The sequence below is a fragment of the Rutidosis leptorrhynchoides genome, chromosome 6, assembly GCF_046630445.1.
Source record: "Rutidosis leptorrhynchoides isolate AG116_Rl617_1_P2 chromosome 6, CSIRO_AGI_Rlap_v1, whole genome shotgun sequence".
NCBI classification, from domain to species: Eukaryota; Viridiplantae; Streptophyta; class Magnoliopsida; order Asterales; family Asteraceae; genus Rutidosis; species Rutidosis leptorrhynchoides.
Genome location: NC_092338.1, coordinates 435,095,620 through 435,113,816, shown reverse-complemented (window position 1 = coordinate 435,113,816; position 18,197 = coordinate 435,095,620). Strand labels below are relative to the sequence as shown.

The 18,197-nt window shown below is 34.3% G+C and overlaps 2 long non-coding RNA genes and 1 pseudogene across 7 annotated transcripts; all 3 read left to right on the top strand.

The window, feature by feature from the left end:
• Nucleotides 1-631: 631 nt before the first annotated feature.
• LOC139855745 (uncharacterized) lies at nt 632-4,010 on the top strand (annotated as a pseudogene).
• Nucleotides 4,011-6,475: 2,465 nt separating this feature from the next.
• LOC139855563 (uncharacterized) lies at nt 6,476-8,063 on the top strand. Its single transcript, XR_011761485.1, has 3 exons — nt 6,476-6,744; nt 6,828-6,891; nt 7,239-8,063. It is a non-coding gene; the product is annotated as an uncharacterized lncRNA (long non-coding RNA).
• Nucleotides 8,064-14,532: 6,469 nt separating this feature from the next.
• LOC139853323 (uncharacterized) lies at nt 14,533-16,126 on the top strand. 6 transcript variants are annotated; one of them, XR_011761348.1, is made up of 6 exons: nt 14,533-14,561; nt 14,643-14,730; nt 14,809-14,870; nt 15,054-15,132; nt 15,231-15,271; nt 15,388-16,126. It is a non-coding gene; the product is annotated as an uncharacterized lncRNA (long non-coding RNA). The 6 variants fall into 6 exon arrangements; XR_011761345.1 differs by having other exon boundaries at nt 14,809-15,132; XR_011761346.1 differs by having other exon boundaries at nt 14,804-15,132.
• Nucleotides 16,127-18,197: the final 2,071 nt, after the last annotated feature.

Genomic DNA, 18,197 nt, shown 5'->3' with positions numbered 1-18,197 from the left:
TACATGGTGCTTCTTATGAAGGGGAAGATGTTGGTGTGCGTGAGGCCTCTTCATGGAAGTTTTACTGACTTCCGTAAGGAAATTTCTAATAAATCTAGGCAACTTAAAAAACTTGTAATAAACGGTTTACAAAACTTAGTATGAAAAGTAAAAATTTATATGCACTTTAAAAATATAAAAACGAAAAATTTCTAATGAAATATAGAACTAATAAAAGCTCGAAGTATGTAACCAAGATGTCAATTATTCGTCAATTATGTTGATAAAATGTAACTTTCACTTTCACTTTCACTTTCACTTTCACTTTCACTTTCACTTTCACTTTCACTTTGACTCATATATATATTAAAAAAATAAAATCAAAACAGGGTAAACGATATACGATTAATAAGTTTTGGGGGGTAAAGGGTAGATACAAATAAAATTGAGGGGTATTAATTATAACTTTACTTTAAATAGTACGGAGTATTATTTTTTTGGTGCCAACGATATTATTTTAAAAAAAAACAGGGTGTGACCAGTGCAAAAGTCAAAACGGTCGGCTCGTTCAATAGATGCCGATACGTTTCATAAAACTAAAATAGACTTGATCGTCGATCGTCTTTTTATTTTATTTTTCACATCTAAATCGCAACAAAAATGGCGATAATTTCTGCTGCATCAGCAAAGTCTCACACCAGAAAGAACAATTCATCCAAATCCATTTCTTTCCTTTCAAAAGGTTTTTTTTTTTTTTTACTCACACCAATTTCCTTTTATTTACTTTTACTATAATTGATAAAACTGATTCTATTTGGATTTCGATATTTTAAAGTTTTATGAATCATGATTGTTAATTGTTAAATAGAGTGTTGAAGTATATATATTAATCGAATCTGATTCAGAAACTAGGATCTAGGAGAAATTTTCATGAGCATCACTGAATATGGATCGATGTAGTATCTATCCAATTATCGATATAGATATGCAAAATTTAATTTAGGGTCAAGTGTCTGAAGTTATATAGTAAATGTGGCTAACCAGATGAAGTTATTTATATAGTAGAAACTTATCAAAGTTGGATACATTATAAATACAATAGACTTTGGTACAATTTCAGATATCGGCCCTTATATAATTGTTGCAATAAGGGATTGTAAAACAGGACTATATTATGAACTTGTATTTCTTTATCAAACTCAATATAAATGATTTTGAAGCCTTATCTCTGTTATCAACAATTGCTCGTATATGATTCCAAAATTCGTTATTTATAGTTATCGAATTATGATTTATGTTCACATACTAGGTATATGGTAAGATATCCAATCCTAATGTTCTTGATATGTTTCACTGGGAACTACTTAGGTATTTTTAAGAAATTGCTACTCGTATTTTTCACGGGGTTTTTGGCATGGGCGTATCAAGAAACACGTCCACCATCTCCAAAGATATGTGGATCTCCCGATGGTCCACCTATTACATCACCCAGGATAAAGCTTCGTGATGGAAGACATTTGGCTTATTTAGAATACGGTGTTCCAAAAGAGACGGCCAACTATAAAATAATCTTTCTGCACGGTTTTGATAATTCAAGGCTTCATAATTTACTTGCTGGTGCAGCCTCTCCGGTATAAATCTATCCATTTGTTCATTCTTTCCTTTTTTATTCAGTGTTTATTTGTTTTAACTTACTTCACCACAAAATTTTTTAAATTTGCACACATTTTTTGTTTTCTGTTTGTTAAATCGATGTCCTTAAGAGTTGACAACTTGTACTCATTTTTTAGTGTAGATAATATATATTATTTTTTTTTGTTTCTCTATGCGCGTAGCTATATGCGTGGAAATACTACTGGCTGCGTATATTTCTTCATTCATATAAATGTGAATAGTTTCTGGTGCTTTCTCTTATATTAGTGCAAGAGTTAGTAACCTAAGCATCAAAATGAATTTTACAGGATCTTGTGAGAGATTTAGGTGTGTACAGTGTTGCATTTGACCGCCTGGTTATGGAGAGAGTGATCCAGATCCTAAGCGAACTCTTAAGAGTTTAGTTCTTGATATAGAGGAGCTCGCTGATCAGCTCGAACTAGGATCCAAGTTCTATGTAGTTGGAGGTTCAATGGGCGGAGAATTGCTCTGGCCGGTTCTTAAGTACATCCCTCACAGGTGGTGTAACCCAAATCCCGAGTACATTAATTTTGTTTATTAGAGTCGCCAACATTATCGGACCAGGCAGTTTGGGTAATTAGTGTACCTGGTAAACGGGTCGGGCTGGTCACAGATCAAATGGGTTTGGTTTTAATTTGGTAATGGGTAGGACAATGGGTCAGTTTTTAAATGGGTTAAATGGTTGGGTCAAGACCCGGGTCGGGTTGGTCAAGGATCAAATGGGTTTGGATTTAACTGGGTCATGGGTCAAAATGGGTAACTTTTAAAATGGGTCGAACGGTGGGTCAAGACCTGGGACGGGTTGGTCGAGAGTCAAATGGGTTTGGATTTAAATGGGTCATGGGTCAAAATGTGTCAGTTTTTAAATCGGTCGAACGGTTGGTTGGGTATTGTTGGGTAGAGACCCAATTTTTCATCTTAAATTTTTGGGTCGGGTTGGGCCGAGACCCATTTTCAGTTTCACGTTTTGCAATTCAGTTTCTGTTTCGCGTTGGAGTTTTCATTTTCTCGTTTAGGGTTGCGCAGGCCGGCCATTGTTGCATGTCATCAACCTATTTTGTACTTCTGTTTATGTTGTACACGTGAATTTAACAGACTAGCAGGAGCGGCTCTTATTTCGCCAGCAGTTAATCCTTGGTGGCCTAGTTTTCCTTCAAACATATCAAATGAAGTGTATTCCGAGATGTTTACACAGGACCAGTGGTGTCTGCGTGTTGCTCACTATCTACCATGGCTGACGTATTGGTGGAATACTCAAAAATGGTTCCCCGGTTCATCTGTTGCTTCTCAATCACTTGAAATATTTTCGCCCCCAGACATGGAAGTTTTATCAAAGTTGAAGAGTCAAACAGAAGCACAAAAGGTAGTTTTTATCTAATACTGCTCCGCGGATTTTGGGTCGTCTATTTTGATGTTGGCAATTTTGACCCATTAATTTACGGATGGGTTGATTTTGGTGTCTGCGTGTTGTACTTGTAAAACACCTCGATTACTTCGGTTAATCCCCGTTACTACTTTTTTAAGAACTGACCAATCCGATTTTCAAAAATCCGTTTAATTAATCGGTCAACGTCGGTTAATGGGTCAAAATCGGATTTGTTGGTCAAGATCGGTCAAAATTGGTCAACATTTTAATATGAATTTTAACTAGACTTTTACAGTTTTTGAACAACTGAACGACTATGTTTATGACTTTAGACAGTTATGTTAAAGTTTATAAATATGTTTATGGTTTTCTTCTATTTTTACTCATATAATTTTGAAACTTATGTTTCAATGTATAAAAAGTCCAATACGATTAATCCCATATGAATCTCCGAATTGCCGATTACTCCCTTTAAGTCCCGACTGATTACTAAAACTTGGTTCTATTATACTAAAACTGCTAATGTTTGTACCTAGCAAGTTTGGCTTATGCTATTAATTTTTTTTTTTAATGTGTTAAAGACACAGCCAAGACAACAGGGAGAATACGAGTCTCTTTATCGTGATTTGATGATTGCATTCGGCAAGTGGGAATTTGATCCAATGGAACTCGAAAACCCGTTTCCGAATGGTGAAGGATCAGTTCATTTATGGCAAGGTGATGATGATCGGTTTGTGCCTGTGAAACTGCAACGTTATATTGCACAACGACTCCCATGGATCAATTACCATGAGGTCCCGCGTGCTGGCCACTTGTTTGTTCTTGCTGATGGGATGGCTGACACGATTCTTAAATCGCTTTTAAATGTAAAAGATTAGGTTTACATGATCTAATGGCTAGGATTGATACCTAGGAAAGTCTTGAAACCACATTTGCATATCTAAATTTTGTTGTTTTTCAGTCTTCAAGATTTACAGGTTTATTGTTGGGATGTCATGTTGTATATGATTTTGGTACTTAGTATATTTCGTATACATGGTTTTATTTTTTGGTACAAGTTAATTCTGGTACATTGTTCGTGGTTTAATTTACACTTGCGGACCTACGCAACTTTTTTTTTTACTGTGATCCATGGACCATGCTTGTTTACAGAGGTACAAGAATGGTGCCAGTTTAGGCTTTCTAAGTGGATGTGCTAAGTGCTAACATTAGACTTTTTGGTACTTATATACTTCATATTCATGTGCATTTTTCTAGTGCTTTCAGTTTGGTGTTCAATGGGATGATATGCAATAGTGGCGAGCGGAATTTGAACATAACTTTCGCTATTTTGATTATCACCGTCGTCTAGGACTTTAGTTGATTAAAAAGCTCAAACGTTTGTAACTTAAACGGTTACAAATGTTATTACTTTGTCAAATTTAAAGGGGCGATAATATAAGATCCGCCAATTTTAGAGGTGGTATATCCGTATATATACAAGATGACAAGGCTCGTTAGGCCCATTCATGTGTGATTTGAACTCATTGGAATTACACATAGTTGCATGGATGGGTAATGGGCCTTTTCTATTTAAATATGGAGAATTTAATTAAATACACTTTTTAAAAAGCAAAAATTACATCAATGGTACATGTGATTTGTTCACATTTGCATCATAACACCTAAACTTTTATTTTTGCGTAGGTGGTACCTCAAGTTTGCTTAACTATCGTGTTTGGCGCCCCAACCTAACCGCGGTCAATAATTAAACGTTAACCCGTCACATGTGCAACGCATGTGAGGGTAATATCGTCCCTTTAACTATTTGATTCCGTATAAAAAGAGATGGCAGTTCCCAATCCACGTAACAATTCTCAAATCAAATTCAATAACACAGGTTTAAGATTCCACGGCTTAATGTATGGCACCAGTGCAAAGTCCACTCGTTGCTGAACAAAACTGGCATCATAAATTGTCAATTTTGCACACCAACTGAAAAACAAACGTTGACTTTTTAGACCCAATCGTTAACGAATAATTAGTTGGAACAGATACTCTTAACGATGTGCTTCAAAGTTTTCTGACCCGTGCAGATCGAAATCGATTTCATGAACCTAAAGAATATGTTTTAATGGTGAATTTTAAACCTTCAATGATAATTGAAGAAGATGTTATTGAGAGTGAAAATCATATATTAAAAGGTTCTGAACATAATATTAAAAGATGATTATGAATCACTTTTGGATTACATGAAACCATCAACACCAATTGTATTTGAATCATCCGAGAATAAGAAAACAACGATCACATCTTTGGACATTATTTCCGGGTCTGGATATTGGAAAATTAATAATAAACCGAGTGCATCGTTGGCTGATTATTTTTCTGCATCACAAATTATGAAGCATCTTTCAAGTTTAGTCAAACATAACAATAAGGTTTATTTTGCTGAATTAGGGTTTATATTGATTTGGGAAATGTTACGTGGATTGGGAACTGCCATCTCTTTTTATACGGAATCAAATAGTTAAAGGGACGATATTACCCTCACATGCGTTGCACATGTGACGGGTTAACACTTAATTATTGACGGCAGTTAGGTTGAGGTGCCAAACACGATAGTTAAGCAAAATTGAGGTACCACCTACGCAAAAATAAAAGTTTAGGTGTTATGATGCAAATGTGAACAAACTACATGTACCATCGGCGTAATTTATTCTTTTAAAAAATGATCATATCAAATTTACACTTCTTGATATTTTTTTTTTTCCAATTTACACTGATTCACGTCGGTTCGCGAGCGAACACTTAGTTACCGAGAAATGTCATGTAATAGCTGATTTAATCATTTTTTAAAAGTGTAAAAAAAGATAATATTATTACCTTTTTAAGTAAACATAGCTCACTAATAACTGTGGATTCTAGTAAAAAATTTACATACAAAAGATGAATTCTACTGTAGTAAAAAATTACTCGTACATACAAAGATAGATTGTAGTAAAAAAAATTCAACACTATAAGAGGAAGAAGAAGCTATATTTATGGATACAAGATAACTTTGGGTTCTAGTATTTGTTTTATCCAAATACCTAACAACAACAACAACAACAATACCCAATACCACATGAGTGGTGTATGGGGGAGGTAATATGTAGACAATCCTTCCCCTATCCGAGAATAAAGATAAGTCATTTTTCCACCTAGAGTGAAACACTCTCAAGAGTAGAGAAAGTCATCCCTCTCTTTATTCGACGGATAAAGAGATTGCTTCCGAGAGGACCACCGGCCTTTAAGTAGGAAAAAGGTTTTATTTTTAAAAAATAATAATAATAATAGACGCCATGAAAATGGTAGAATCAAATTTCCATGGGTTTTAAATCCTGTCTGGAATTTAATTTAGGCTCTAAGAGTCAGTCAAGTCGCCATCAAATCGACGATTGCAGTCGACTCAATGGGATGACTATAAGCAGAATTCTCAACTATGAAAATTAATAATTAATAATTTCTGTAATCCAATAGTTGGAATGGGAAGATTTCCAAAGGATAGCAAAGAGGAAATTTGAACGAGAACAAGGGTGCAGCGATATACGAGAGGATATGTCAGAAAACATGTCATAGTCCGAGAAAGCGGATATCAGGGATTTAGGTGAAAGCCCAAAGAGAACTTACCAACATAATGCTTCTACTTAAGAAGTTTGGTCATATGATTTCTGAGGGAAAAAACTTTATATTGTCTTACTCATGTACCGATTCTGTTTACTGAGATTGTGAATGTATTCGATATTTTATTTGGATAAAAACAAACATAACTAATCTTTATTAACAGTTGACATGGTTTGGTTCGTGGAGAAGATATGGAACTTGGTCGTGATTCCAATATCGGTGGTCAGGTATATGAAAATGACCTTGCCATCTTAAAATATAGTAGGGGGACCAAAGGTGATTATTTTAAACAAATTTTTTATAAACAAATCAGTTTTAGAATAATATGGAATGGGTCAAATAGGCCGGACAGGTCAACAATCAACCAAAGTGCATTTTTAATGCATAAAACTTCCTAAATTTGGCTTTAGGAAAATTTAGAACACTAACCCAACCCGTGTTCACCCTTACAAAACTTATAAGTTTCAAACTGCACGCGACCCGTATTAGAAGCCCGTTTGAGCAACCTTTAGATTGTAGATTTAAGTTATTGTTCTAATGCCTTACTCTGTTTCATCTGAAATTGCATATTAAGTATGTTTTAAAGCTTCCTCGAGCACATGCAACAATTCCAGGGGTATATAGAGTTGATCCATTCACCTGCCAAGTATCCTCACCTGAAGTAGATTGGAGCTACGGAGAGCCCGCTAAGTATATAAGTATTACACCAGTCCACCATATTGTAAAACCAGATCCAGTACTCTGATCAGCACAACGTGAAGGTACTTTCGATCTCATTCAACTTGCATCACTACTTTGTATCTTCATATATGATATCGACGTTCATGTGCATTACTGCAATTTGATGCGAACTTAAGCTTTGAGGCATTACGATACATACAATGAGCATGGATACACCTTTATCTACAACACTAGATTTTCGACTCTTTATCATAACGTCAATTAAAATAACTTGCACGTCTCCCTTTTGTTTGTTTAAGAGTTTCCGTGCAACGCACGGGCTCTTAAAGGCTAGTAAATATATAAATTGTGGTAAATGGTGTCAGATTGTGATTGGCCAATATCTTGCGTTAACAGTAACTTCCATTACCACCCAATTTTATACTCCATAAGATTATTTATGTCTTTTCACTTAGAACACCAATCTTCCTTCTGGCGCCTTCCATTCTTCTTCTGGAGCCCATTCCCATAATTCCTTTGTCTCTATCAAAAGACGATTACCAGAAAGTAAACAAATTAGGTGGTTTGATCAATGCTCAGGAACCCGACCACCACCGCCGCTGCTAAATCCGCCGCCGTCACTTTAGCTGTTGTTACCAACGCTGTTATCGTATCCTCCTTCATCACAGCCGACCGCCACCATCGCCGCTTGACTCCCTGATTCATCAAAATTCAAGGTATTGGGTGCAAATACCTAAGATAAGATTAATGTTATAATATATAAATATATATATATAAATGGATAGTCAATTATTGATACACAAAAGTAATATTATTGTATTACCTAAACTTGTGATATTTTTGCTATAAATAGCCATGAATGCAAGCATTAAACTTGCACCATTTCTCACACTTACAAAGTGTTTCTTTCTTTCTCTCCATTATCATCTTTGTTCTTACACTTCATTATTAGTATTCTTAATCAAGAATCAAATCACTAAAGGTAGTTATAAGCCTACTGAATTATAACATCAAGAATCAAACCACTAAAGGTAGTTATAAGCCTACTGAATTATAACACGTTATCAGCACGATAATCTTAATACTAATTATGGTTGGCTCTGCCACCTAAATGATATATGGTCGGTTATACCACCTGAATAATATATGGTCGACACTGTCGTCTAATTATCATTTATGTTACTAACATTTATATTTCTATTATCTAACATTTATATGGCCGACACTGTCGCCTAATTATCATTTATGTTTACTAATATTTATATTTATGTTATATAACATTTATTAATGATTGCTTACATATGGTCGACACTGTCACCTACTTATCATTCATGTTATATTAAATTTATGTTTAATGTTTATATACTTATGAATATAAAGTGACTATAATTTATCATGTTGTTTGTTTTAATAGAAAATGTCGAATCTGGAAAAGCTTAAATTTACTCCTTTAGAATCAACTGGAAACAACTACATGCCATGGGTTATAAAAGTAAAAATGCATCTTAAATCAATGGGCATTGTTGAAGCCATAAATGAAAACAACACTTGTTCTGAAAAAGAACAAGCAACGGCATGTTGCTTTATTCATCAACATATTGATGAATGCTTACAAAATAATTATGTGACTGTAGAAGATCCCCATGTTTTATGGGAAGGTCTCAAAAGCAGATTCAATAATCAAAGAGAAATTTTACTTCCAGCTGCTATGGAACAATGGAGAACATTAAGGTTCCAAGACTTTAAGAAAGTAAATGAATATAGCTCAGCTCTGTATAATACATGTTCACAACTTAAATTCTGTGGACATGAAATAAGTGATGCAGACATGATGGAGAAAACTTTCTCCACAATGAATGCTGCAAACATCACAGTGCAAAGAAATTTGAGAATGCTAAAGTTCAAAACATATCCTGAACTTAATTCATATCTCTTAGTTGCAGAGCAAAATGATGAGCTATTAATGAAAAATCAGCAATCCCGTCCTACTGGTACACTTGCAATCCCTGAAGCAAATACTGCAAATAATTATAAACAGGGACAAGGACGCGGGCAAGGTCGTGGTTATAATAACCATCACCATCATCATGCCAAAAGCCATAACTATGGTAGAAACCATCCTTATGGTAATGGTAATGGGCGAGGACGTGGTCGTGGTCGTGGCCGTGGTGGTCAAAGAAACAATAATCCACGAAAATATAAATATCAACCACAAAACAAGCCCACTAAACAAGATGTTGAAGAAAATTCTTCTAAAAATTCTGAAGAATCTTGCTACAGATGTGGTAGAATGGGCCACTGGGCTAATACTTGCCGAACATCTAAACATCTTGTTAAGATGTATCAGGATTCGCTGAAAGATAAAGAAAAGGAAGTAAACTTTGTGGATAACGTCGATCCAACAGTCACTGAGAAACCATCTGATTTATATGAAGATTTCTTGAATGTTTAAGTTGTGTGTCTTTCGAAAAATAAACGATTTAATATCGTCTGTCTTTGTCATTATGTTTGCTAAATGTTTCAGTACTATCTATTTGCGTTTAAAATATTGTGTAATATTAATGTACTCACTATTTATTTCTTATATATGAAGTTCAATATGAATTTTGCTGGAATACAACATCAATCAAGTGGTGGAGATCTCTGTATAGCAGATAGTGGAACTACACACACTATACTTAAATTCGAGAAATATTTTATTGATCTAAAACCAACGGAAGGAACTATACATACAATATCAGGACCTGCTAACTTGATAAAAGGGATAGGAAAGGCAAATTTCATACTACCAAATGGTACAAAATTTTTAATAAATGATGCCTTATTTTCTCCCAAGTCAAGCAGAAATTTATTGAGTTTCTCCGACATATACCTTAACGGGTATGATTATCAGTCAGTGACAACAGAAAATGAGAAATATTTAAGTATCACTGACAAGAGTCATGTGGTTGAAAAACTGCCAAGACTTAGTTCTGGATTACATTATACACATATAAATGTACCAGAAATACATATGGTAGTTAACGAAAAATATATTGATCCTGGTGTATTCAGTTTATGGCATAACAGATTAGGCCATCCAGGATCAACAATGATGAAAAGGATTATTGAATGTACTCATGGACATCCACTAAAGGATAGAAAAATCCATCATGATACAATGGTTCCATGTACATCTTGCTCTCTTGGAAAATTGATAACTAGACCCTCACCACTTAAGGTTGAGAAAGAATCACCAATGTTTCTTGAAAGAATTCAAGGTGATATATGTGGACCAATTCATCCACCATGTGGACCATTTAGATATTTCATGGTTCTAATAGACGCATCTAGCAGATGGTCTCATGTTTGTCTGTTATCAAGCCGTAATGTGGCATTTGCAAAATTTCTTGCCCAAATTATTAAATTGAGAGCTCATTTTCCTGATTACACCATTAAAAGGGTGATACTTGATAATGCTGGTGAATTTACATCTCAAGCATTTAATGACTATTGCATGTCTATAGGAATTGTTGTTGAACATTCTGTTGCTCATGTGCATACACAAAATGGTTTAGCCGAGTCATTGATTAAACGTTTACAGTTAATCGCTAGACCATTGATAATGAGAACAAAACTCCCTGTATCTATATGGGGTCATGCAATTTTACATGCTGCTGCATTGATTCGCATCAGACCAAGTGCAAGTCATAAATATTCCCCCCTACAACTTGCTTTTGGTCAAGAGCCAAATATTTCTCATCTTAGAACATTTGGTTGTGCAGTGTATGTTCCAATTGCGACACCACAACGTACAAAAATGGGTCCTCAAAGGAGGTTGGGAATATATGTTGGATATGAAACATCTTCAATATTAAGGTATATTGAACCTATGACAGGTGACGTTTTTACAGCACGTTTTGCTGATTGTCATTTTAATGAAACATTGTTCCCTAGATTAGGGGGAGAAATGAAAAATAAAGAAAATGATGTTTCATGGTGTGAACCTCAATTAAAGTATCTTGATCCTCGCACAAAAGAATGCGAGACAGAAGTTCAAAAGATAATGCATATACAAGAACTTGCAAATCAATTGCCTGATGCATTTACATATACAAAAACGGTGACAAAATCATATATACCAGCAGTAAATACTCCAGCTCGAATTGAAATTCCAAAAGCTGGCAATAACGTCACTCATGAATCTTTGCCACGTCAGAAACGTGGAAGACCAATTGGTTCAAAGGATAAAAATCCTCGAAAAAGAAAATCAGCTGATAATGAAGTAAAAGAAAGTGTTCAAGAAGAACCACAAATCAGTACTCCTACTGCAGAGGAGATTGATGATGTCAATACAGAAATTGCAATCAATTATGCATATTCAAAAATATTATGGAACCGAAATGAAATGAAAAATCTTGATGAGAAATTTTCATTTAATGTTGCATATGACATCATGAATAATGATGATGATCCAGAACCAACATCTATGGTTGAATGTCAAAATAGACATGATTGGGCTCAATGGAAAGAAGCAATACGAGCTGAATTAGAATCACTCAATAAAAGAAAAGTTTTCGGATCCATCATTCTCACTCCTAAAGATGTGAAACCTGTAGGATACAGATGGATTTTTGTCCGAAAAAGAAATGAGAAAAATGAAGTTACAAGGTATAAAGCTAGACTTGTAGCTCAAGGTTTTTCTCAAAGACCGGGAATTGATTATGAAGAAACTTATTCCCCTGTTATGGATGCAATTACTTTTAGGTACTTAATCAGTCTGGCAGTTTCTAAAAATTTAGAAATGCATCTCATGGATGTTGTGACTGCTTACCTATATGGATCACTTGATAGTGATATATATATGAAGATACCTGAAGGATTTAAGGTACCAGAAGCATCAAATGCAAAACCCAAAGAAATGTATTCGATTAAATTACAAAGATCTTTATATGGGTTAAAACAATCGGGACGTATGTGGTATAACCGATTAAGTGATTACTTGATAAGCAAAGGGTATACAAATAACCTTACTTGCCCTTGTGTTTTCATTAAGAAAACAACATCCGGATATGTGATCATAGCTGTTTATGTTGATGATCTTAACATCATAGGTACAAATAAAGAGATCTATGAAGCCATTCAACTTCTAAAGAAAGAATTTGAAATGAAAGATCTCGGAAAAACCAAGTATTGCCTTGGTTTACAAATTGAGCATATGCCTAATGGTTTACTTGTACATCAAACAACATATACTGAAAAGATTTTGAAACGTTTCAATATGGACAAGGCAAAACCATTAAGTACTCCTATGGTTGTTAGATCACTCAATGTTGAAACTGATCCATTTCGTCCATGTGAAGATCATGAAGATATTCTTGGACCAGAAGTACCATATCTTAGTGCAATTGGAGCTCTTATGTATCTTACAAATTGTACAAGACCTGACATTTCTTTTGCAGTTAATTTGTTGGCAAGGTTCAGCTCTGCTCCTACCAAAAGACACTGGAATGGGATCAAACACATATTTCGATACCTTCGAGGAACTACTGATTTAGGATTATTTTATTCTAACGAATCAAAACAAGATTTGGTTGGTTATGCTGATGCAGGTTATTTATCTGATCCACATAAAGCTAAATCTCAAACTGGATATGTATTCCTAAATGGAGGTACTGCAATATCATGGCGTTCTCAAAAACAAACACTTGTTGCTACATCATCAAATCATGCCGAAGTGATTGCATTACATGAAGCTACTCGGGAATGTTTTTGGTTGAGATCAATGACACAAATCATTATTGATTCTTGTGGACTAGAACGCGATAAAAGTCCAACAATTATCTATGAAGATAATGCAGCTTGCATAGCACAGATGAAAGAAGGGTATATCAAAAGTGACCGAACCAAACACATACCTCCTAGATTCTTCTCATACACTCAAAATCTCATTAAGGACAACGAGATTGAAATGAGATATGTTCAATCCAGCAAAAACTCTGCTGATCTTTTCACGAAAGCACTTCCAACTGCTATTTTCAGAACACACGTTCATAACATTGGCATGAGACATGTTCAAAAGATGTAACAACCGAAGCGATGTCTACTTGAGGGGGAGTCAACTCCATGCTGCACTCTTTTTCCCTTAGCTAAAGTTTTTCCCACTGGGTTTTCTTTAGCAAGGTTTTTAACGAGGCAGTAACTTACAGTTGATCTTCAACAAACAAAATTGCTATCCAAGGGGGAGTGTTATAATATATAAATATATATATATAAATGGATAGTCAATTATTGATACACAAAAGTAATATTATTGTATTACCTAAACTTGTGATATTTTTGCTATAAATAGCCATGAATGCAAGCATTAAACTTGCACCATTTCTCACACTTACAAAGTGTTTCTTTCTTTCTCTCCATTATCATCTTTGTTCTTACACTTCATTATTAGTATTCTTAATCAAGAATCAAATCACTAAAGGTAGTTATAAGCCTACTGAATTATAACATCAAGAATCAAACCACTAAAGGTAGTTATAAGCCTACTGAATTATAACAATTAATACCTTTATTAGCTAACTAATAAAATCTATATCTATATCTATATTATATAATAAAAGGGAGTTGGTGCTGAAGTGTACTTTTAAGAATTGTAACATGTGCACATAGGGTTGTAACATGACAATTGGTGATGTAATATTTATATTTATATTTATAAATTAATAAAAATAAAAATATAGCTTCATTTTAAATTTGGGTGATGATATATACACAACTAATTTTTACAAATACACAACCAAACATGCTTTACAGTGTTGTACAGTACTACACTGTAAAACATGTTTGGTTGTGTATTTGTAAAAATTGGTTGTGTATATATCACTACCCTTTAAATTTATGCTTTAGTATCTCGGTAATTGCTACCGGTTTCAAGCGTGACTAGGTTTTTTTGGAAGTGTCATGAGTTCATTAGTCACCTTCATCTTATACAATAAACGTACCTCGATATTTACACGCGTGACTCCGATCAAGAATCAAAAGTTATACAGTATTAATTTTAGGTTCTAACTTTCAATTTCTCTCCCATATCTTCATCATCTTCTACTGCTATCTCTCCATCTCCACAAATTCTTTCCCAAATGTCATTCAAGATTCAATCATAAAGGTGGGATTACATCGCGATTGTTTTCAGATTCAACAGGTAATATTTTCAATTTCAGATTCAACATCAATTTAGGTAAAACTTTGCTTTTGTTACGAATTAACAGATAAAAATTTTCTTTTGTTACGAATTAATTTGTAAAATTTAGGGTTTCAGATTTGCAGATTATAACGACTGATGAATGATTACTGGTGCTACAGCATTTGAGATATTATACATTTCCAATTTATTGATGGTGCTGCTGGTAAGCTTTTTAGTTAAAGATGTATTCTTTATTCCTCATTTTTTTTAGATATTAGGCTTTTGATTTGTTTTAGATCAGGCAACGATGATTGTATCTACCATTCTGAACTGATGCCGTTAATCTGAGTTGCTAAAACCCAGGTAAGTTAATACTCATATGTTGCATATTTATATAGTTGATCGTACATAGTTTTGTACATCGGTTTGTCGATTTAAATGGTATTAGCCGGAGGAAAAACATATTTTTTTAACATAGGTTTAATTGATTGGATAGTTTTCATCATTTAATTTCAAGAAATATCCTATCTATTATTGCTCTAATAGTGAAGTAGGCATGTGCTTCTAATCATCTTCATCGTGGAGCTCATGCGGCGAAGTTATTTTTAATTTTCAAAAAAAGCTGGTATTTTCCTTTAATTATTCATTTTATTTTATATTTTTTACTAATTACGAGTAATTGGTTTTGAAATTGTGATTTATTGGCATTTATACTTTCTCCAGAAGTTGCGAAGCTTCTAACGAATAATCGTCTTCTATCTGAGGTATATGTAGCTAATGTTTTTTTAATCGATTTGGCTTTTGCCTTGCTTGATTAAATTGATTTTCTTAGTTTCGGGTTGTTAGTTATAATTGTTTATTTTTTATATGATATTAACAGGATGATCCAATGATGAATATGTGCAAGGAAAGGATGATGTTGATGATGTTAATTGAAGACTCTTGAAGATGATATATGATCTTTATCTAGATGGAACATTTGGCATTATACAATGCTAAATAGTTAGATATGGGATTTTCATTAACCTCAGGTCTATAGTATGAATCAATGTTTATACCTCTTTAAATGTTCCGGATATTATATTAGGAATCAGTAAAAGCACAACAGAGTTTCGGACTACAAGAGATAATAAAGATTGATATAAAGGTGTGATTCATAAGATATGATCCTAAATCTGCAGGTGTTTTGTTAATTTGGATTTATTTTATATAATTGTTACATGTGGGAAACTTGAGATGAAATTCTTTTCAGCTTAACGTGGAGACCAGAAGACCATTGTACCAACATCAAAGGAGCACAATTTTGATATTAATTTGACATTCATTGTTGTTGATTTGTGTTGTTTTGTTGATATTGTTATTGCCACATGGCTTTATTCAGCTACCGAAGTCCCAAGATGGCCGTAGCTGAATTGAATAACACACGGGAAGCTTTTATCAAAGTAGTGTGCACGAGATTATTGAAGGTATATTTAATTAACCAGAGAGGTGAAACATAATATACATCGAGTTCGATACCATCATGTAATTCAAGTTCTTTATGATTCTAAAGAGCAAGCACCAAGTGATTTCACAATCAAACATTATCCATTTACTTTGATGTTTTTAAAATTCTTATAACAAGTTTTTGCAAATGTTGATTTGATGTTTATAACATGAACAAGTATATTGTTAATTTGATCTTGAAGACATTTTGCACTTTTGTACATATTTATTAATCTGGTACTTAGTGTATTAGTTGTTCAAGTAAGAATTTTGTATGACATCATGGCTAGGCATGACAATGGATCGGATATGGATCGGGTGGTCCTATATTGTAGCGACTCGACCAAATCATGTTTGACGGCACCGACTACTTAGGTCCCGTTACGTGGTCATAAGTCTTTAACATGACGTTTGACCAAAATATGTCGCATTCATTTCATAAGTAAAAGGATGTTTCAAGTTTACAAAAGTAGTTCAAAGACTAGTTACATTACAAAGTTTAACGTACGAATGAAACCGATGCGACACAATTTAAAAGTTGTCAAAAGACGCTCCAACTATGCATGTATACTCGACATCCAAGCAAGTATCAAAAAGAGTGCGGAAGCATGTATCAAGTAGCGTTCAAGGACCTGAGAAAACATATAGAAAACTGTCAACGAAAACGTTGGTGAAATCATAGGTGTTTTAGTAAGCGTTGCATTTGAACCACAAGATTTAATATAATATGAGTATCAAAATCATTTGCATTCCAAAGTTGTTATTTGTTTCGCGGGCACCCAATTATCAAACTTAACTGTTTTGCACCCTTTGCGTAGTGTTAGAACATACACTAGACCCGAAAATATATTTCATCCGCTAACGGTAGCGAACCGTCCGAATGAGGCTCGTCAAGCCCATGTGATCACATAATATAAGTTCACGTTTACACCCTGCAAGTGTAACTAATGATAATTGAATTGAGGATTTTCGTTCAAACCCGTACGTGGAACGTTCGTTTTCGTACTTGTGTTCAATGTGAAAAGTATGATACGTATATGTTTCTCATCTCATAGTTTAAAGCATAAAAGTTGTTTGAAAGATGGGACTATGATCTCACGTTGAGTGCACGTATGAAAAGTACTTCACAAAGTAACGTGTGCGAAGGATAATGCTAGTCTTGATCTAAACAAATAGGTCGTATCAATAACGGTAAACACGATAGGTCAAAGATGTTCAATTAGTCCTATGGCTCGTTACGACTCGATTATGTAGCATGTGAATCAAATTGTCAAGTTTCATGCAAGATACAAGTATAGAAACAAGTTAGGAAGGTTGCATAATCATGTGGTTAAGTTTGACAAAAAGTCAAACTTTGGTCGGTCAAAGTCAACGAAAAAGTCAACACGTTCGGGTCGGGTCCCGAACTATTTTTCTGAGGTTTTTATTCATATATAAACATGTTAGAACAAGTCTCACGTGAATCGGAGGTCCATAGGGTGCCAAACATTTTTCATATAATTGACATGTAGGTCAGAACCTGAACACGGCTTAGGCCGCGCCGCGACCCAGGATTGCCGCGCCTCGACAATACACGGAAGCTGGTACCTGGTCAGTCTCAAATGTTCAAGTCTCAATTCAAAACACTTTCAAGCATAACTCGCAAACCGCTAATACTTAGAACTCGTATCTTATATCGTTAGAAAGGTAATTTGACAAAGAACACAACTAAATACATTTCACCATCCAAAAACGTTATTTGTAACAATCGGCTTTCCAAAGTAAATGATCAATTAATGCACACATTTAATACTCAAATTTGATAAGTGCACATTTATGATTCGGGCATTTAATGCATACATACAACATGCCGTTTTGTAGGTAATCGAGCATACAATACAACTAACTACTTACTAACAATAATTCATGGAATTCAATGCATCAAATATTTATTTCAAGCTTATCAAACCCTAACCCAAATTCACCAAAATCACTAATCAAGTTTATGGAGTTTTCTCAAGCAACCTACACATGAAATTGAAGCTAGCGATGTTAGGAACACATTTAATACATGCATTTATGACATTTAACATCATTCAAACAACCAAATCACCAAATCAAACACACTAAAGTTTATGTTCATGCTAGTTACTTCAAATAACAAAATCGAACATATAAATCATATATTCATGTTAGACTTGAGCCATAGACACTAATTAACAACTT